The sequence below is a fragment of the Lissotriton helveticus genome, chromosome 3_1, assembly GCF_964261635.1.
Source record: "Lissotriton helveticus chromosome 3_1, aLisHel1.1, whole genome shotgun sequence".
Lineage (NCBI taxonomy): Eukaryota > Metazoa > Chordata > Amphibia > Caudata > Salamandridae > Lissotriton > Lissotriton helveticus.
The window spans coordinates 1,156,380,548-1,156,403,627 of record NC_136061.1 but is presented as its reverse complement, the minus strand read 5'-3'; the positions used below and the strand labels follow the sequence as shown (position 1 = coordinate 1,156,403,627).

Below are 23,080 nucleotides of genomic sequence, written 5' to 3'. Positions count from 1 at the left end.
TCCCTGATGGTGAAGAGCTCTCTGATAGATCCAGAGCTCTTCACATGCAGAGTGGAACTGTGAAGTTGCCAGAGCCGGGAATAACGCGCATCTGCAGTGGGAAAAGAGAATTGATGAAAGACAGACCTGCTGTTTAAAGCCACTGTTCTGTCGTTCACTGCAGATGGTAACAGGCCTGCATTTCAATGAAGGGCACTTGTCTCCCTGTAGAGTGGTGTAGTGAGTGACTGCATCTGCCTGCAGACTGATATCAAGGGGGGGGAGGTTGGGGTTCATGAGACCCAATTTGACTTCTCCTGATGGCCACCCTGAGGCGGAATTAATGACTGTTTGCCTTACCTCTTTTTTGCAAATAGTGTGCCCTCTGACACCTCATTTGCTTATCTAAGACATAAACTCATGTTTGTAATATGGCATGTGCCACCCTCCATGCAAAGGAGGAAACACCCCCTTGTGACCAAGCCTGTATGATCTGTATTACCAAGGTGCCCTGGGTTTCAAAAAACTGTGACATATGGCTATTGCACCCCAGAGCATTTAGGGGCTTATTTACAAGCCCCTCGTGCTGCTGGTGAGTCGATTTTTATGACACTCCGCCAGCACATAGAGCAGGCGCATATTTACAAGGTCACTCAAAGCCACTTGGCGTGGCTTTTCATGGCCTCGTAGATTGGCGTACGGCAACGTAGTGAAAGTCACTGCATTGCTTTAAACTGCATCAGGGGGCATTCCATGGATGTTGCAGTGGGTTTTCCCATGCAACACCCATGGGTTTTGACACATTCCTAGATTTACAAGGATCTGTAAACCTGTGTATGCGTCAAAACTGTATGCGTCACAGGGAAGGTCTAACAAGGAGAAATATCTTCATTTCTCATCGTTTCTTCCTCTTTCTTTGTGTGCTACATTCTGCACCATACATAGAAAAAGGAAAAAGTCTCCTTGGATTGTTTTTTTGCAGGAAGGTGCCCCTTACAGCACAAAAACAATCCTTCCAACAACGCAGATGTGTTGGGTGTCTGCTTTGGCGCTAGGAACTAAAGGCTTTATTTATGAAGGCCATGTGCAGCAGTTGTGTCACTTTTGTAAAGCTCTGAATTATACCTGTGTCAGGTATAATGTATGCGTGATGGGCATTCCCACATGAAAAAGACTTATAGAAGTGGCGCAGGGAAATCTGTGAGATCTCGCTGTGCCACTCCTACGACTTGACTCCATAACAATCCTTACGCCTGCTTCAAGCAGGCATAGGTAGTGACACAGGGCCTTTTACATGGGACTTGCCCCATGTATAATGAAACATTGCTGGTGTTGCATTAGTTTACCGACACATTCCAGCAATGCGTCGTTACTGCACCACCATATACGTCAGGATTCCTGATATATCTATGCAATCTTTGCGACATGGAGTGCCGTAGTGTAAATTCGGCCCATCCATGGTGTGGCAAGGATGGCGCAATGAAAAGTGTTGCATCGCTGTTTTTCCCCAGCTATGCAACACTTTTTTATAAATGAGGCCCTACATTGTGTACTGGTGCTGCCTGAAAGGACAGGAATGTACTGTATCTTGTAAATACTGTACATTCCTGCCCTTTCGAATTAGCATAGGGCAGGTCAGAAAAAAAGACTTGGGGCGCTGCTCTACGCCAGGTCATTGTAAATGAGGCCCTTAGTGTAATACGTCCCCATACTGTCTGAGAACTGAGGATCAACTGCAGTTATTAGTATTTTAGTGGGGAATGGCAGAAGAGATTTCTTAGTGGGGAATGGCGGGAGAGATATTGGTTGAGAATTTGTGAAAGTGTGATGATCTACAGCTACTGAGTTCCATTTAGGTATCAGAAAGATTTCCAGTAGAGAGCGAAATATTGTCTATTTCTGCAAGCACTAGGGCTAAGGTTTCAGTTTCTACCTTAATCCTTCAAAAAGACCAAACCTCGAGATAATCAAAGGCAATTTATGTCAAAACTAATTCCACTTCTAACCGCTGCACATAATGAAAGTTATTATTACTCATTTCAATTGCACTCCATTTAACAACCTCAGAAGAGCGAAGGGCTCAATAGGTTGTGTTAGGGCACTTCACAACAGTTTAACTCAGGGTGTCATCCGCCAGCAAACTGAAAGGGTAAAGTGGAGACAACAGAGGGTTATCTTTGTTTCGTTTATACATAAGGTGCATTATTAGGTGGAAAGGACTTGGATGTATAATCAAATTACTAAACAGACTTTTATATATTGCGATATTTCTGTCACTGGCACAATCACATTCAGATACATGCAAATCTGCTGAAAATTACACTTCATTGTTTGACCAGTGAAACCTTTCCCTTATTGTTTATTATAACGATACGCCTCCATCTATTAAGGTTTTCGTAACTGCCCTGTCCTCTTTTGGTTTATCATTGACCCTTTAATTTGCGCGCAAACGTTTGCCTATTTATAATATCCTCTGCAGGCCGATTACACACTGACTTACCACTTCATTCATTTGAAAGTTCAAACGCATTCCCAAGAAGAAATGTTGGAAACACAGACCAGCACCTGTTCTGCAATGCAGTATTGCTTTTAGAAAATGCCTGATCAATGGTTACATCAGGCGTGTGCAAAACGTCTTGGTACATAAAGGTGCAAGCCACCCTCTTCCTGCGGCATTTTGTAGGGCTAAATACACTTTCTCTGATACTGCTGACGTGCTTTAATGCATCTACATAGAAGTCTAGAAGCTGCACATCTCAGAAACATTTGCGATTCATGACAGCAAGAAAAAAGATGGATGTCTCTGGCTGATTTGAAAGTGTTGTCTTTTCTTCATTGAACTAAGGGTCAGCGCACTTGTCGTTTACTATTTAATGGTGCATGCAGTTGAATAACCATTTCTAAAACGACTATAATTCACAAATATTTACTCTAGTGTTCAGCTTGGCTGATGCACCGTTTTAAATATATAATCTGTAATGCTAACACACATCTCCTTGAGATTAAATATGCCCTACTAAGCTAATACAATCTGTTTACAGTTGATAGCAAACCACACCTCTAACATGCAGAAAGCATATTTTAAAATGTGCGAGCTTGCACAAGACGCTAAAATAAATTCCGTGCTTTTTAGATTAATTTAATGTTAGTGCATGGCCAACTGGATAGTTGTGAATGTACGAATCTCGTCTCAGCTGCAAATGAAGGGTGCGCAAACATTTTTTTAGAAGTTCAAGTCTAGTGTAGAAACCGACTATTGGCCTATTTGTAGCTTGTAGGGTTTCCTGATTTTGCATTTTTTACACAACTGCATAGTTTGTCCCCATAAAGTTTAAACTAATAGTATATCCTTGTGAGAACTAATTGGTGCTGAAGATGGATGCACAATTGTCTCTCGAGTTATGCTTCAAATCATTTTTCTCCAAACCTTCTAAATGATCAAATGTTGGGGGTGTTTTTTTCTCCCAACAACTTCAAATAAGCACAAACCTCAAAAATGTCATGCGAAAATCAATGTGCAAGAAACCTTGCATAATTGCAGGAAGTTCGCAAAAGAAAAAGCTCAGCCTCACGCAGGCCTAGTATAAACATCAAGAATGTAGCCTTTCAAAAGACTGAGGGCCATATTATCAACCAAGGGCGATACATTATCGCCGCTTTTATCGGCAGAAAACTGCCGCTAAAGTGGCGATAATGGGCTTGATAATATGCCCTTGAGAATTCCCATAGAAGCCCAGGTTCTGGTGTTAACCTGGGCTACTATGGGAATTCACAAGGGCATATTATCAAGCCCATTATCGTCACTTTAGCGGCAGTTTCCTGCCGATAAAAGCGGCGATAATGTATCGCCCTTCCTTGATAGTATGGCCCTGAATTCCTTCTAGTAGACAATAACCAGCCTCCCAGCAGCATACACAATTGACATTCCCTCACGCACCTCGTGCCCGTCCTTGCATCTGAATCGATTCTGTCCATGAATGTTAAATGTTTAGGTTGGAACCTGGACTCAAAATTAGCAATAGTGAACAAAGAATTTTGAAAACATCAGCAAATCTGTGAATTATCTCTTATGCTAAATCAGTCATCTATCCCTGCTGTCTAGGTCTGTGCTAACATCTCTGAAAAGCATGCTTTATTCAACAGCATGACCAAGCGAATAAAGGTGATCATAACATATCATCTCTAACAAGCTCGCTCCAACAGGGACATAACGAAGGCACCTGCAGCACTAGGTCCCCCCAACCCTTCAAACGGCTCCCATACCTTCGGGGGGTCCTCAAACCTTCAGGGGGCCTTAATTCAGGGCAAGGTGATTCTGTGAGACTTGAGAGATTCAAGGGCCCCTCATCACATTGTGAAGGGGGACCACATCATTTTGTGTTAGACCACTGCCCTGTAGGTGAAAGGAGCTCTGGGTGTAGGATAAGCGTTGGGCTCAGCAGCGGCCCGTGCAGGTAAGAGTAGTGGGGTGGTGGAACTGGGTTCAGGGGAGGAGGGGAGGATTCGACAGACAACCACGAAGGAAAATTAAATAAATAATTAATTTTCCGTACTCGTCGTCTGTCAAAACCCCCACCCACCCGGCCCCACCGTCCCATCGCTCTTACATGCACGGCCACTGCTGTTTGGGCTTCCAACGTGAGCGTACAGATGTGGGTGAGACGTTCTGTGTGCGAAAGTGAGGCTGTCGGGGTTAAAAGTACCTCTTGGCATAAAGGGGAGCAGCACAGACCACAAACTTGCTGTTTTAGTGTATGAAAAAGGCCTTCTGTTATTTATGTTATAACCATCATGAAGTATCATTGATGTACTCTGCTGGAGTGGATGTGTTTGATTGAATGAATGAGGATAGCCCAGGATCAAATTAGTGCTGTAAGTTCATAATCTTCATGCTGAATGCTTTGGTTCAAAATATTTTCTGTTCACTATATAATAATGAATTGTAATTAACTAATAAAAGTATTATATTTGACACACCCTCTATGTAATTATCTCACGTGCCCTCTGTTTTTGTTGAATGCGTATTTATAAATTAGTGTTTGTGATGTACGTTTTTTGAGTTGCCTATGGTTTCTGTACATTGATTTTCATTTATTTGCCTTAGGAACTCACATTAGTAGCAGGGGTCCCCTTCTTCTTTACACTAATTGCCTGTAAAGTAGCCATTAAATTTAAAGAAGACATAAAGAAATCAACTAGTACTTGGTATGCAGGTGCTCCAAACAAATGAATATATGTGTGCAAAATAGGTGCTTAGTGGTCACAGGAAAAAGAAACATAAGATAATCTGTGCGAAACGTGCTGGAATGTGCTGAATTTTGGGTTATGACTTACCCTCATTCGTCAGGTAGTCTAAGCCTTCACTCAAAAAGTCCCATGCAGATTGGTACATAGCTTGATTTATAAAAAATAAGGAATAATGTATACATTAACATAGGGCAGGCTTCAGTCAAATATGATGTAATGCCATTCATGTGTAACAACATGTCTTCATAAGTGTGGGTATTACTTGTAACTTACTGGCACATGTTTACACTGCCTGCTTTGGTGAGATATAGCTGTCATGTAGGTAAAGAGCAATATAGTGGTTAAAAGTGTCCCATATGTCTCTGTGTAGGTAGCTCGGGGCAATGATACGTGGAAACAACCAGGTCTCTTCAGGGTACCAAGGCTGACAGTAATCTTGGATGTGAATATGTAAGCCCTGTAGGACTGAAGAGCCGAAGAAGCCATGCCTTAGGAGGAGGTATACCTCTTCGTTAATGCCCTGCTATTCTTGTGTAAAGGCTTTGTTATCAGTCATGCATAAGAGAACCCAGTTTGCAGGTTACAGGAGAGTTTAGTTATGACAGGTGGATTGAGCCATCATACAGTGGGCGCCGCTTGAATCATTTACATGTAAACTAACAAAGCTGGGAAGGATGGGGAGTGCTTCTTGCCAAACATACCTGACGAGTCCATTGTTCATCCTGCTTTACTGCCAGGTGAAGGAGGCAATGGACCCTACGACTGGCACTTCCTAAATATGCAAAATTACGTCAATGTAATGTGTGTGTTAGTATTGCAACACTAAGGCTGCATGGGAAATGTATTCCTAAGCGTGCTACTTGTAATTCTTGTATTGGTCTTCAGCTAGGTTTGATGGGACATAGTTAGTACAAGTCCCTAGATCTTAATGGAAATCTTATCATGTGGCGATCTCTATGAGTTATCTGTCTCCGCATGTATGGTCTCCTTCACCATCATTGGTCCACTAAGACAATGGGATCACTGTTAGGGTTTATGCAAGTGCTACAGCTCAACCTCATACTATTTACTAATTGAACTGATGCTTTATTGTATGTGGTCTCATTGATTTCATTTTGCTTATACATTCTTTCGTTAACACTCATTTTGTAAACTTAACCTGAAATTCTGAACATATAAAAGCATGAATCCTGCTTGTTAATAATTAATGCATAAATCCTGCTTGTAAATATGTCAAGAAATATAATCAGGTACGTGCAATGATATGAGGATAATTGTCATGTTGTGCTCATGAGTGCTGAGTCATCTGGACACGTTATATTGGCAGCACGTGTGATTTCAAAGACGTTAAATAAACTTTTGCATGTTCTCATTACCCCGTTCCAACGGAAGGCCCCACCAACCTTGCTAAACTATAAAAACCCTTGTATACAACGAAATGCGCTTGTGTTCATTAGAGAGTCTTTCCTCACCTGATTTCCAGCGCGGAACCTCGGCATCATGTCACCCGGGTATTTCCTGTTTTCTAGGCGATTCGTCTTTCATCGGATCTCCGCTCCGATCTTCCTTCCGATTCCGGAGCAGTTTGTTGGTTCCCTTGGCAACTCCTCGACGCTCTGCTGCTTCCATCTTCATTCCGAATCCCGCCGCAGAAATCTTCCAACCTACAACAGGAAGAAAGAAAGCAAAGTAAGATTGTTCAGATTTAAATATTAATTTAAACAAAAGCATGCATAACCGAAAACTTGTGCAAGTGATTACAAGATAAAAAGGGTGATGTAATACTTATCTTATGTTTCTTGATATTGAAGAATATCTAATTCTTTAACGTTCAGAAAACAAACTACAAAACAAAAGACAAGGAAACAGATTCAAGAAACTTTATTGGTACAGAAAATGTTTAGAGAAAACAAGACAATAGAGAGAGAACATTTTATTTATTTTCTTGTGGACAATCTAGATGGGACTAATTAAACAATTATTAGTAAGTTCATGATAAGAGAAGAAATCTGGAAGGTTTCTTGGTTGTGATCTATATTGTTGTATAATCATATTAATTTTCCACAGCATCGTTAAGAATAGTGTTTCTAAACCATTCCCTGTGGAAAGAGACACACCTCGTATAATTGAAAAAGTGCAAAGTACAACGTATTTTTGGTCAAATGTTGTATGAATGTTGAATTAAGCAGACAATAAGAAAAGCATTGAATGTTTAAGTATTTTTATTTAATTAATGTTTTTTATTGTTCATAGATGTCCAGTCAGTAGAGGTCAACATCCATTGAAGTCATTAAGAGGTCTCTTAAAAATTGCAGGAAGAATCATCGCATGGAGTGTTTCTTTTGTTTCTTTTATTATTTTTGTCCCATTTTCCCCCTTCCCTTAGAGATCTAGCGATCTATCCTAGATAAACTGTATATATATATATATATATATATATATATATATATATATATATATATATATATATATATATACATATATACACAGTTTCAGCTGGCATAGGTTTGTGGGGGCATAAAGAATTTGCATCTCCCAAGTTGCATAACCTGGACTTCAGGTGAGTAAAGACTTAACAGAAACGCAAGCCTTCACAAAAAATTAGGTTCTTCTTGAGAGATATGGATCAAGATAACGACCGAATTGATGGTCAAGCGATGGCCCAAGCACTTAGTGAAGATACAGAGAAAGATAATTCTAGAACTACTATGTTAAGACACATGCAAATAGAAATAGAGATGTTGAAACAATAAAACTCAGAATTGTGTCAGGAAGTTATTCGCTATAAACCAAGGGAGACTTTATGGGATACTTTCTTCCCCAAAACGTTTAAATTTTCTTTGGAAACTGGAACTCGGTCAATAACATCTAATACTTTTATGGCATCTGATACACCTTAAGCACCTGTACAAGTCACTGTTGCAGTTCCTATTGTTGTGCCGTTATCTGCAACAGAACGATTCTTTGGGGATAGTGCCATGTTCAAAATCTTTATCAGTCAATGTCAATTGCACTTTATTTGTAAACCACAATCGTTCCCTACTGATGCAACCAAGGTAGCTTTTGTACTTTCATATTTAGGGGGACAGCAGCTAATTGGTCCATTCCCTATATTGAAAGAAATGATCCTATTTTGTGTAATTGGCCTTTATTTAAGTTAACAATGACAAAATTATTTGCAAAACACACTTATGTTCAAGCAAGTGATAATCAATGGTTGAACTTAAAACAGGGGAATAAAGACTTGTTGACTAATGTAACCACTTTTAATAGACTATTGACTGAAACTCAGTGGCCAGAGGAAAAACACACTTCCCTCTTTTACAGAGGTTTGCAAGAAGATTTAAAAGATGTGTTGGCCCATATTGTAGACTTAACTGAGGATTATTCAGAGTTTGTGGATTTGGTTGTTAAATTGAATCATCATCTTGGAGAGCACAAAGGAGATAAATCAAAGTTAGAAACCAGATTTGCAATGTTTAAAAATAAAAAGAAAGAAGTAGAAGCTAAATCATCAGATCCCGAACCATTGCAAATAGGAACTATGAAAGGGCCTTTAACTACAGAAGAGAAGGATAGAAGGCGTAAAGTGAATTTATATTTACATTGTACTCGTTCAGGTCATTTCACTAAAGAATGCCCCCATCAAACCGAAACACCCAAAAAGACTAACACGGCAGTTTCTACAGAACAGGAGAACTAAAAGGCTCGTCAAGAATGGAGGTCACTTGTACGAGAAAAGCAGTTCCAAAGATCTCCCAATATCTAGTCAATGCAATAGCTTGTGTACCCTGACATTTTATCATTCAGGTCATTTTGATAAGTACTCAAATTAGACATTCGGTTTCAGTTTTATTAGATTCTGGAGCAACAGGTAATTTTTGTGATATTAAATTAGCAAAATTACAAATCCCAGCCCTACTAAAAGCACAACCAGAACCCGTTTGTGCCATTGATGGTTCAGCTTTATCTTCTGGGTGGATAACTAATCAATCATCCCCAATCACTATGGTATGTCAGAATGGTCACACTGAGCTCTTGAGTTTTGGTCTTATTGACACTCTCACATTTGGTCTTATCTTATGTGCACCATTGCTGACAGCACACAACCCTAAAATAAATTGGGTTCTTAGAACAGTAACTTTAGATTTTCCATACTGTAGATCACACTGTTATCAAGAAGTCGATCATGAGTCTGTGACAGTATTACATTGCGCTAATACTATTTCATCTTTTATTATAATTCCTCCAGAGTATCAATAATATAAGGATGTGTTTGATCCAGTAAAGGCTAGTACTCTACCTCCTCATAGATCATACAATTGTCGTATTGATTTAATACCAGGATCCCCGCTCCCAAGTAGTAGAGTATACGCTCTTTCTGAAGAAGAAACTAAATATTTGCGAACATACTTAGATGAGTTGCTAACCTCAGGTTTCATTAGACACTCAACATTTCCTGTCTCTTCGTCACTAATTTTCATGCCAAAGCCTGACGGTGGTCTAAGAGCATGTATAAACTATCATGGATTAAACAAGGCCACTATTAAAAATAAATATCCGCTACCCTTGATCCCTGTTCTTCTTCATCGGTTACGTCATTCTACCATAAACACTAAATTGGATTTAAGAGGGGCATACCATCTTGTTTGGGTCAAGGAGCATGACGAGTGGAAAACAGCCTTCCGAACTAAGTTTGGTTTGTTTGAGTACACTGTAATGCCCTTTGGCCTGTGCAATGCCCCTGCAGCCTTTCAATAATTTATAAATGAAGTATTGAATGAATTCCTTGATATCTGTGCAATAGTTTACATAGATGACATACTCATTTACTCAAAAAATGAAGAAGAACATGTACAACAAGTAAGAGATGTATTGGCCAAATTGCAAGAAAATCATCCCTGGAAAATTTGAAAAATGTATATTTAATACTAACTTGGTAGAGTTTCTAGGATATTGTCTATCCCCAGCTGGAATTATGATGGACAAAAAAAAGTGAGTGCTATAATGGATTGGCCAGAACCTACATCAATAAAAGAAATACAGAAAGTGTTACGTTTCGGCAATTTTTACAGACGATTTATACCTCACTATGCAGAAACAGTTGTACCTATTCCTCAATTATTACAAAAAGGACAAACCTTCAAGGCAGCTCAAGCTTTTGCTCAATTAAAAGAGAAATTTACTTCAGCACCTCTTTTAAAACATCAAAATCCAGAAGTTCCTTTTTTTGTAGAAGCGGATGCTTCTCAAGTGCCTGTAGGAGGAGTTCTCTCGCAAAGAGATGAACAGGATGGACAATTACATCAGGTGGAATTTTATTCTAAAAAATAGCTTCCCGCTGCGCAAAACTATACAGTGGCAGAGAGAGAACTCCTGGCTATTAAGTTAGTTTTCACTGAGTGGCAACATTATTTAATTGGAACTAAATACCCTGTCACTATTTTTAGTGATCACAAAAATTTTCAGTTTTTTAGTTCTGTTAAAGCTTTAATACCTCGTCAAATGCGATGGCTACATTTTTTAGCACCTTTGCTTTTGTCATTACTTACAGACCAGGTGCAAGACAAATTCAATCCAATTTTCTATCAAGGTATGGTCATACTACAGAATCTAAGAAGGATATGATCAGTCCTTCTATTATTCCCCCGAATAAAATAGTGGTGCCTACAATACAAGGGGATTTTATGATTCAGGTCAGAAAAGAACATCTTAATATCAATGTACAAGAATGGTTGAAAGATTCAAGAAATACTATTCAAGACGGTTTATTTTATCAAAATACTCTGTTATTTTTACCAAATACTAAATTACAAAAGAACATTTTAATATGACATCATGATTCAGCCTTATCAGGTCATCCCTAAGATTGAAAACTTTAGACAATTGTAAAAAACATTTCTGGTGGCCTTTGACAAAAGATGTTCAGACCTATGTAGCATCTTGTCCCATTTGTGCCTGCAACAAATCTCTACATAAAGCACCAGAAAGGTTGTTGCAACCGTTATCTAACCCTCCATATCCCTGGCATACTATCAGTATAGACTTCATTACTAATCTACCAGCAGCTAATGATTACACAACAATTCTGGTAGTAGTAGATTATCTGTCAAAAATGGCACATTTTGTTCCATTATGTAAACTTCCAACAGCAGTAGAATTTAATGAGATATTCATGACAAATATAGTGCGATTCCATGGCCTACCATCTGAGATTGTTTCCGATCGGTATAGTCAATCTATCTCCAAATTTTGTAAAAACCTTTGTAAAAATGTAAAAATGGACATAGCATTATCTATGGCCTTTCACCCACAGACAGATGGCCAAACGGAAAGAGAAAAATAAACATTATTACAAACCCTGCGTTGTTTGATGTCTGAATTCACGAGTGAGTGGCATACAGCTTTGCCATTAGCAGAATGTATTTATAACAATAATGTACATTCAGCCACACATTGTTCACCATTTTACTTTTTTAATGGTTATCATCCTAAAGCTTTACCTAATTCAGTAGAAACCTCCCTTTTACCTGCTGTGACAGATAACTTACACAATTTATTAGAAGTTCAAGAAAAAGCTAAAAAACATTTAAATAATTACAAAGAACTAATGAAAAAACAGGCAGATAAACATAGAAATCCTGCTCCATGCTACAAAGAAGGAGACAAAGTTTGGTTAGCTACCAAAATCTAAACATTAAAGGTCCACGGAAGTTACAACCACGTTACATCTGACCGTTTTCTTTTTTTTTTTTTTTTTTATTGTATGATTTACCAAGAAATTACAAAGTCGGTTAATTCATCATCAAACATCGTCCCCTGCCACCCCTCACCGCGGGACCGAAATAAAAAAAGTACTAACAATACATATTATATTTACAAGGAGTGAAGAGCAGTCGATCAATAATAGTGAGAATTTCAACACTATTTAAACAAGAAAGAAAAAAGAAAAGATATCCTAAGAGCGGAGATGAAATTGACAGAGTAGAAATAAAGGGGGCAAAGGAAGGGCAACAAGAAGGGAGGGGGGCAAGGGGAACCTGAAACGGGGAGGAGGTTGGGCGGGAGACAGGGAAAAAAGGGGAGCGGAGAGAGGGAGCCATGAAGCCAAAGAACAACATAGTACATTTATTGCACATCCTGAGTATTCAAGGTATTGAGCCATCTGGCCAGAGGGTCCCAGATCACTAGACCCTTTTTTTGCCTGTTTGCCTTTTTTTAGAATAGATTGCTTTCTTTAATCTGTAGGTGGAAAGCAATCTAGCTTGCCATTGACCAAAAGAGGGGGGATTCAGATCTTTCCAATACATAGCGATACATATCCGCAAAATGGTCATTGCAACAAACAATAGTGCTCCCCCTTCCTTAAGGTCAATCCGATCATATAGTCCTAGCATAACAGTGGCTGGTATAAGTTGGTTATCTAGTAGAAGAACTCTACTTAGAAACTGTTGTACCTCCTTCAGTAATGGCTCTAGCTTTGGGCATGTAGCGTACATATGCACGGAGTCTGCGCTATATTACGTGCAGTGCAGGCAAGTAGTTCCACAACCAGTAGCCCATTTAGAGATCCTGTTAGAGGTTATATATAAGAAATAGCCCATCTTGTAAAATTGTGCTTGCAATTTAGGTGATAACAGATATGTTTGCGCGAGGCCCAAATCTGAGCAGAAGGTATTAGGTGGAGTATTTCGTTTCAGCTGCCATTTCGCATCTATTTTGTTTAAATCATCAGGTCGTCGTTCATTCAACATATAATATATGTTTCCTATCCTTGGTAAGTTAGAACTGAGCAATTTATCTAAGAGGTCTATCCTTGCACCCCTGCTGATCCGCCAGTTTTGTTTGTTAGATATCACAAGATGGCATGATACTGAAATATCAGATTATTGTTCAATTTATAGCAAGTTTTCAGATCTTCAAATAGCCGAATACGGCCAGAGCTGATCAAATCTCCTAGTCTACATATACCTGCCAGGTACCACTGTTGGAGATATGTACTTTTAAAGATTAGTTGTAAATTGTCGTTATTTCTGATGGGGGTATAACAGTTCAGTTTAGCTAGCCCAAATGATTTGCGACTTTTAAAGAAGACCCAATAAGCACTAATCATAGTTTAAAACCTAACTCGCTTGTAATAGCTGAATTCCCACTGACGCCAGAGGCAGCCCCTGCCGTTTTCCCCTAGAAGTAAAAAATAAGGAGGAGGCAATCCTGACGAACTTAAGATACAATCCTCGTGCAATAGTTCAGAGCTCTATTGCAGAGCAGTGGCCCAATAATATAGTTTCAAATTGGGGAGAGCCCACCCTCCCCTGTCCCTGGGTAAAGAAAGAAGATTAAAAGCCCTTTTAGGCTTTAAGTAGGCCCAAATAAACTGAGAGAAAATTTGTTTGAAAATTCGAAGCATGTGATTGTTAAAATCTAGCGGGATTGTCCCAAAAAAATAAAGTAAAATAAAATAAGTCATTTTTGGAACATTACATCTCCCTACTATGGTGAGATGTAAGTTGTCAATTTTCCGGATTGATTTCTTCATGTCAGCTGCCAGCGGGATCAGGTTTTATTCAACCAGCAAGTTTAAATCAGAGACTATATTAACTCCTAGATATTTAGCCTTCTTGGTGAGTCTGTTATTTTCCCAGGTTATTTTCTCATTCATAACAATCTGTGTTTTTGTTCTATTAAGGGCATATCCTGAAATCACTCCGAATTCTTGGGCTTCTTGCTCCAGGGCCCTAATAGCCAACTCAGGTTCCGTTGTTATTATAGCTGCATCATCGGCATGAGCCATGATCTTTGTGTCAATACCAAACCTGCTCACTGACAAAATTGTGGGATTTAATTCAATTCTTTTATTCAAGAGGTCGATATAAAGGGCAAAAAGTAGAGGCGAGCAGGGGCACCCCTGCTTCATTCCTCGTGGTGTCTTTATTTGCTCTGAGAATATCCATGAATTAATATTCTGGCTGTAGGGTTTTGATACAGTGCCTGTAGTGCCTGAACCATCCTTGGTCCGAAGCCAGTCCGCCGCATGTAGGCCCATAGGAATTGCCAGGTGACCCGATCGAACGCCTTTTCAGCGTCTAGAAGGATTAGTGAGATCGGGTCTCCTGTCACTTCTGCGGCATCAAATAGAGTATTGGTCCGGCGGACGTGATCCGCAGTGCCTTTTTTCGGGATAAACCCATGTTGCCAGCTAGAAACTAGTGGCTCAATTTTTGAAAATAATCTGGAGGCAATAATTTTAGAAAAAAAAATTGAGTCGGTATTAGTTAGAGTCATGGGTCTGTATGATGACATCTCCAGGGTTGATTTATTCTTTTTGGGAAATATTACAATTTTAGCAGATGACCAGGAATTCGGTGGTGAGGTTCCATCAAAGATGAATCTTACTACATCAGTGAAGAGGTCCTTATTTGCTGTGAGAAAACTTTAAAAATTTCAGCCAGTATGCTATCCATACCGGAAGCTTTACCATCCGGGAGACCAGCTAATGTGACTGCGATCTCCTCCCAAACTGGAGGAATTTCCATTATATCGTGTTTATCAGTATTAAGTTTGGCTATTGGTGTTGTCTCTAAATAATCACTGATCTTAATTTCTCTATCTTTGGTAGATCCTACCGTCTCTTCTAAATATAGCTTCTCATAAAATTCCCTGAAGGCTTCCTCAATCTTTTTGGGGTCTGTGATTATCCCCTCGGTATCTGTATTAATTGAGGTGAAAGTATTCGCAGGTACCTGTTGTCTAGTAGAGATGGCAATCTGGTGACCAATAAGTTTGCTCCATTCATAGAGATTTTCTCTCGATGCTTCGCTTTCAGCAGCTATTTTTTCTGCTACAACAGTCCCCATCTCTGATATTGTGACCAAACCCATTGTCTGTGCCTCCTCTATTCCTATTCCAGCCTGAACTGCCTGAATTTTTTTTTTCCTTAGATTAACTTGTATCTTCTCTTTTTTATTCCTCCTGATTGAAAAGCCAAGTTTCTCCCCCCTTATGCCGGCCTTTGGGGTATCCCAAACCACCATTGTAGACGCAGTCCCAACATTTCTATTCAGAAACTCCTGTATCCAGACCGCCATATATTCTCAATAGTTATTGTCATATAGCAGTGCCTTTTCAAATGTCCAATTCAAACTTGGCCCCTGATTGACCCAGCCCTCTAGGTTTAAAATGAGTGGGTTATGATGCGACAGTAGTCTGGGAGTGGCATCAATGGAGCAGTCATGAATTAGTGCAGATGAAACAAAAAATAATCAAGCCTTGCCAACGACAGAAGAGAGGCTGAAAAAAAAGTGAAGCCATTTTTTGAACAGGTTTCAGGTGCGTCCAAACATCTTTTAAGCCATGAGTACTTATCAAGTTAAGCAGTGCCCGGAAAACTTTAGGCTTCCTTCCTTCATAGCTCCAAGATTCATCCGAATCCTAGGCACTAGGCAGGTTTAAATTTAGGTTGCCACATAAGATTACCGGGAGTGGCCAATGTGCTAGTTCTTCATTTACACAATTAATTACCCCTGGGTCATCTAAATTACTCGCATAGATAGAACAAATTGTGAATGCAAGATTAGAGGGAGGAGTGCACCTTACAATCACCCATCTCCCTAATGTGTTAGATTTGACCTGATTCACTACTATCGGTAGTGCTTTCCGCACCAAGATCGCAACTCCCTTCACCCGAGCTCCCTGCGAGGTTACCACAGCAATTTTGAATCCTAAAGAGTTCAGCAACGATTTCTGGCTCCCTTCAATGTGAGTCTCTTGGAGACACACTATGGCAGCCCTCATTAATCGTAGTGCTTGAGCAATTTCCTGTCTCTTCAGAAGATCGTTCAGGCAGCAGATATTTATAGAAACAATTCTAAGTTTGTTTAGTGGGTTCATTGTCTTATTTTAAGCATGGCCTGCATGTGACTCTCATGGACCGTTGCCCACCTCTACTATATCTATTTCCATAGGTAAAGAGCAAAAGAGTTTTTGCCTCCTTTTTCCCCCTCTTTTTTCCCAACAGTTATTTCTTTCTCTGATTGATTGACCCCCCACCCCCCAACTCCCACAGCTTCCCCCACAGCTTCCCCCACAGCTTCCCCCCAGCTCCACAACCCATCCCTCCGCACACACCACATGGACCGTTTTCTATAAACAAGATCATAACCCCTGTCACTGCACAATTAGATTTGCCCTCTGATTATTCCATACACTCCACCCTAATGTCTCCTTGTTAAAATTATATAAACCAGAAACCAGACAAGAGCCCCCACCACCACCTATTCCTATAGATGGACGTCTAGAATATGAAGTACAATTCATCTTGGATGCAAAAAGAATACAAGGCAAGCTGCATTATTTAATAGGTTGGAAAGGTTCTTCCTCTGACGAACATTCCTGGGAACCTGCTTCATTTGTTCATGCTCCTAAGTTAATAAAACAATTCCATTCACAATTCGCACAGAAACCTTGTCCTGTAGGGCGGCCTTTGAGGGGAGCGACTTTTATTTTGCTCATACATTCTTTGGTTAACACTCATGTTGTAAACTTAAGCTGAATTTCTGAACATATAAAAGCATAAATTCTGCTTGTTAATAATTAATGCATAAATCCTGCTTGTAAATATGTCAAGAAATATAATCAAAGCGATACCAAAGCGGATGATGGACAGAGCGTTTGAACAAATCAAACACTCGCCCCCAGTCAACTGATCTGGGTTTAATCCATCACCATTCTTTAGCTCACTCCACCACCCCAGTTTAGACATGGCCATATGTAAATCAGTCTGACGTTGTGCCTCATGGGAACAGCCCAGCCCGAACTGCCAAGCCATGTCTTCCCTGGACCGGAAACAAAAAATAATTCCGCCACATGGCTAGAGCGATCGATCTCGAAGCTGGGGATCCGAGTTCGAGTCTCTGCAGGACGCTCAACATCCTGTGATTCTGGGAAAATCACTTTCTCTCTACATGCCTAACAAAAATGAATGTGTTCCTCTGTAACAAAACTGGTGCTATGTAAAGCGCTCTGATACCCAATGTCTCGGGTCTAGTTAGCACTATATAAAACTCGAGAAAAAAAAAAGAGCTGAATTTGGCCAGAACTCGCCAAATACCGCCAATTTCGTGGGGGAAATTAAACATTCCACCCACTCCTATCATTTTTCACTCAACCACTTTCTTTAACACATTTTGAGAACACTTTCTGGGGCATATCCATTAATCAGGTGAAGCAATAACATGCAGGATCATCTTTTTTAGCCTATTTGAAAAGGGGGTCAATTATGTGCCTTCCCAGAAAGGGGAATTGTTCAGTTTAAGATGGTACATCTATAATTGCTTTTCTGCTTTTCTGCTGGAAACACAAGCAGGAATATAGTTGGAACCGGTTGCTCTAGGGCGTTTCACTGGCATAATTAGTTTTGCTATAAATTCCACTGTTATCAACTCCAAGTGCTCGTTATCAAAAATATATATAGGCATCTGCCTAGGTGGCTCCAATGCATCATAGCAATTATTTGAACCACAAAGGTTCAGGAATATTGCTCTCTACCGAGAGATACAGTAGATTTAAAACTATATTATGCTTGCCCCAAAACGTGTAAGGTAAAGAACCCCACCTGAATAAAACTCTGCATCTGTTCTAATTTTTATAATATAACCCATCTTTTTGTCTTTTATAGACTGTCAATATGACTGATTTTTTTCCCTTTATATTCAGATCATGTTTTCCCTTATAAATAATCTCAAAGCCTGTTTTTTTTTTAATCTTTTTAGTGCTTTGCACTGTTTGTCAAACTACTGGTTGTGCCCAGTATTGGAGAGGCAGCCCAGAGTAGATCACCAATGCAATTAAAATTAAAATGTATTCATTATTAAAATTAGTCTGCAACTTGAGTTCTTAATCAGTCACTCTCTGTAGATATTGATTGGCAGCCAGTGGTTGACTGCTTTCAGTTTCCTATAACTAGTCCCGGCCTCAATAACATATACACAGATATTCTCTAACCCTGCAAACTATATAGATGAGCCAAAAGCATTAAGTGATGTTCAAGTGCGTGTAGCAATTCTGTTTACATGTTATTGTCACCATGGCCTCAATTGCATATTTTAGCTTCACACTTTTTAATATTTGATCAAAAAGATTAAAGAAAAAGCATTGGCAAAGGTAATGCGCGTGGCTGAAAGCATCAGGGGTAAAGCTACTACGGGGATGGGAGATGCTGCTTCTGCTGTTGACAGCTCGGCACTGGTTGTGGGTGCAGTTAGGCACTACTTTGCTACCTCATCAAACACATAATGCAAAGTTATTAGCAGAGTGTAACTATCAGCAAAAAGACGAGACTCTTTATTGCCCACGGGAGTTCTTGCAAAAAACAGCTAAAGTATGTCGCCAGCTGCTAAAAAGAATTCACACGTCCCAGTTGAGCTCTATGACTTTTTGCACAATAATGAATTAGATTTCTCCGCTTTGTTTCTTTAGAAATTGAGTTAGGTTGCACTATCAACAAGATCTCTCTAGATAGACAAGTAAGAAAAATGAAGTTAACTTTCGTTGCAGCTTACAAGCAAAGAGTGAAAATACTGATGCAAAGCCGCACCTGGGTAAATTTGATTTGAATTATACTAGTGTGATTTATTGTCCTGTTAGGCAATGAAAGGAACTTGAATAATAAAGAAGAAAAGCAAATTAGATAAGAAAGATAGAAAGGTTTAGTGCTGCAAGAGATGTGTCATGCCCTGGAATGTTTTAGCAGTCAATTCAGTCAGCAACAGTGACAAAGGAAGGCAATGCCCAGGGGAAATCACTCTTGATCAGACTTGTATCTGCAGGTGCGAGCCTAGCAGGAGGTGAAAAAGATACTTGCAAGGAGCAGTGGTTTTGCCCTTAGGCCTTGGTTTGTTCTGCCACAGACGCGGTTGACCTGGAATAACACGAATGAAACACTGATACAAGTTTTCACAAAGCCTCTTAGGGGTTTGAGCTTCAGAATACATCTTCATTAAATGAATACATACATCTGATCGATACAGGAACCTTGTTTCGTACATAGTGAGCTCGTTTTTTTTTTCATACTAAATATAGGCATTTTAGGAATTGTAGCAGTTTGGTTTGCAACATTTGCTTAAGGTACAGGGATGGCGGGAGGGAGCTGGGTTTTAATAAAAAAAAAAAAACAATCACATACCTGATCTCGCTGCTTCTCTCCTCCGTCTCTCACGTGCCATGCGAATTTTTTTCGGGAAGCACCCAGGCTCCCCTCAGCCAATAAAAATGCTGCAATTCAGCGTTGTGGTTGGTAAGCACCCATGCTCCCCTGAGCCAATCAAAACACTGTAAAACAGCGTTGTGATTGGTCTGAGTGCCGTGGTTCGGCTCTCAGCCAGGGAATGGGGGCCTGGGCATGTTCTCCATGCAGGCTGTAATGCAGCCTGCATGGAGAACATGCGAAGTGCACTTGACTGTTTGACCGGCCCCAGAGGGTCGACCAAACATTCATGCACTTTACAGAGTGTACAACCACTCCTCCTCCCCAACCAGGGCCGGACTGGCTACCGGGCAGTTGTGTGTGCTGCCGTGCTGGGGGCTAATTTCGTTGATGGGGACCTGCGTGTGCAAAACGAAATTCGTTTTGCTTTTTTTATTTCAAATCGCACGCAGGTCCCCATCAACGAAATAAGCCCCCACCACAGAGAAATTAGCCCCTAGCTCGGCAGCACACACAACTGCCCGGTAGCCATTTCGGCCCTGTCCCCAACGTCAGGGGAGCCAAGTCCCGCCTTGCCCTAGCCTGACGATACAAAAAATAAAATGTTAATAATGTCAGTTATCATTTTAATTTTTCATTTAGGCTGCACTGTGAGCAGAGGGGTGACGTTCCTCCGCCTTAGCGGAGGAGTCACCACTGCACCTTACCTTCTTTTCTTCTTGCCATTCCTAACTTTCTATGAGGTAACTCTGCCTAGGAAGACAAATTCTCTGCTCCAGACAGTCAAAGAGTAAAACGGCCGGACTTGGGTAGAAAATAGTGTGTGCCACCAATATAATAGTGGAACCTTTATTAACTAGGTAGTAAAAAGGTGGCCCATAGTGGTAAATCAAGCAACTCTAAGCCTCATTTAAAAGCCGTTTGCACCACCGGTGCATCACTTTTGTTGACCCACTGGCGGTGCAATGGGCATGCCATATTCATAAGGCCAAGTAAAGTCACCATGTGTGACTTTTCATGGCCTTGTAAAAATGCGCCCCTTTACGCATTACTCTGCGTGAAAGGGGCATTCCATGGGTGTTACTGTTTGTGTTCCCACGCAACATCCATGGAACCTGACACATTCCAAGATTTGCAACGTTTTGTAAACCTGGGAATGCATCAGAATCCTACACCTCCCCAAGGGAGGCATAAGAGTGGCGCAAAGAGGATAAAAACTTTTATTTCTCCTCGTTTTATCCTCTTTCTATGCATGCTGCATTGTGCAGCATGCACAGAAAGAGGAACATGCCATGAATGATTGTTTTTGTGCATGAAGGGGACTTTTTGTACACAAAAACAATCATTGCCGCAACACAGGCACCCTTGCAACATGACACAAGGGTGCCTGAACTAGTGCATGCCAATTGTGTGCCAGTGCAGGGCAAAGCACACATATGTGTTGTATCACCACACATCCCTGTGCTTTTAATGTTACGCAGCTCAGCACAGCAAAATGGCTTGCAGCGCCGAGCTGCGGCATGTTGTAGTAAATGAAGCCCCTAGATTTTGTGAGAGTTGCTGTCTGGGTGATCAATAAGAGGTGGAAACCACAAATATTTATTTGCACTTGATGCAGGCAATGTGTGGTGATAGTCAAGAAATGCAGCAGTGAAGTTCATTATGTTCATTAACTGTCAAAAATACAAGAACATTGACAAATGCATGTTCTTCTACCCACAGAGCAGGATTTGTCTATGAATATTCCATGCAATGATATACCAGCAATCACAAACACACAGTGCTGCTTGCTACTGCCACCTAGTCTAAGTCAGTTAAAGATGTTTACAACACCAGCCCACACACAGTCACACATTAGGCCTTCACGCTGGCCCATCTTGCACGGTCAGATTGCCTTTTCTTCTTGACAGGCCATGAATAGTAAGCTCTTCACCTCTACTGTTTTGTCTCTGCATAGTTGCCTTTGCATTTCCTTTTGCCTAAGGGCTGATTGCTGGACCAGAAAGAGTTACTTATTTTAGGAGAAGGTACCCTGGAAAGCACCAGTGTCAGATTGTGATACAGGGCAATCAGGAAGTGCTGGACAGGTTGGTTTGACATGTCAGTGCATGGATTTTTTTGGGCTGTTTGTGGGCTTTTTGTATGGTCTGCTGGGCCGTATTTCTGTTTTAATTTATCTGATATTAAAACAAGCATTGCCTGTAGCAAGCTCAGATCCATGCAGTCTCCTATACTTCGCAAACCACTTACACAGCCTGTCTTTACAAGTTCAAAACTGCCCCAGTTTGCAAACATGGACCAGTTTGTTAGCTATCTAAATTACTAATAGGGGCTACTTTTAATTTGGCATCCAGGCCTAATTCTCGTCCCAGCCTCACCCTGGAAAAACACCCCATATGGGTGAAGGAAGATACTGATGGGCACAATGAAGGAGCTCCCTTGCAGGGCCGGACTGGCCATAGCGGGCACCGGGAAATCCCCCGGTGCGCCGCACGGGTGGGGGCCGGTTTTGGGTTCCTGGGGACCGTTTTTGTTACAGGGCCGATTTTGCAGCATAGCTGCAAAATCAGCCCTGTACCAAAATTGGCCGAAAACAGGCCCTGGCAAAGAGCTCGGCGGCACCTCCAACCCCCCCCGAGTGGGGAGGTGGGGGGCGGGCCGAGCACTTTCCCAGGGCTGATTGTGGTTCCCAGTCCAGCCCTGCCTCCTTGCTCCTTCTGAACCCAAATTTATAAGAAAAGAGACAATGTACATTTTGTGTTTTCAGTAACAGACTAACAAATAATTGACAGTAGAAAACATTGGAGAACTGCTTCAGATCCTGCCATGCTTAGCTTATGGAGAGCAAGTGTGTGCCTCCTACCGCACCAAATAGCATGCGATAAAGTAAACTCAAATTAGAACAAAATAGGGTAACCCAATCATCCCTTGGGAGATGGGTGAATAATGTATGTCTACGTTCTATACAAGACAAGAATAGAAATACAAACAAATAAATGAAAGGTCACCAGTGCAGATGGTGGGCTTTGACGCAGGAGCTGTTAGGTTTATTTTTTGTCGTAAATTGTTCCTGAAGCTAGGGACTGCCCACACGTTAAATTTGCAAATTAACTGCAGTATCTCTACACAAATTCAACTCTATAAAATTTGATTTTCAGATTTGAAGTATGTCGCATTGGACTCGTAGGTCTTCTCTACATTGACGTACCTATTTACTAGATAGTCCCTATAAAAAATATAGTTCTGTAGATGTTCCCTTGGATGTTTAAAATGTCGAGAGTGAAATGTTTACAATTTACACACATCAGCCCATATAAAGTAGAACTATTTGTACTGCAATCCTTTGTTTTTTTACTCTAAAGATTTTGGTTGTTAGGCTGAGTTGTATTGTTTATTAGAAAGGACTTTTTTGTGAATTCATATATATCAGATACTTTTAAGTCTTATGTGGTGGAGTATTTTATATATGTGTTCTTTCATTTATTTGTTTGTACTGCATTGACTTGTATAGAATGTATGTAAACATGTTGTTTTTTCTATTCCCTCAAAAGAGTAAAGATTTACGTAAATGATATTCTTCCTTGGAGTTGGCTTGATTTGATCCTGAATGATCAATCTGAAAGATAAAACAAAAAATTGTTTAAAATAGTT

The 23,080-nt window shown here is 40.4% G+C and overlaps 1 long non-coding RNA gene across 1 annotated transcript in view; it reads right to left on the bottom strand.

Moving 5' to 3' along the window:
- The window catches only part of LOC144824895 (uncharacterized), a 132,841-nt gene extending 126,024 nt beyond the window's left edge, over window positions 1-6,817 (bottom strand). Inside the window, exon 1 of the long non-coding RNA XR_013609165.1 lies at window positions 6,699-6,817. This is a non-coding gene — a long non-coding RNA (uncharacterized LOC144824895). The remainder of the gene's footprint in view (window positions 1-6,698) is intronic.
- Window positions 6,818-23,080: the final 16,263 nt, after the last annotated feature.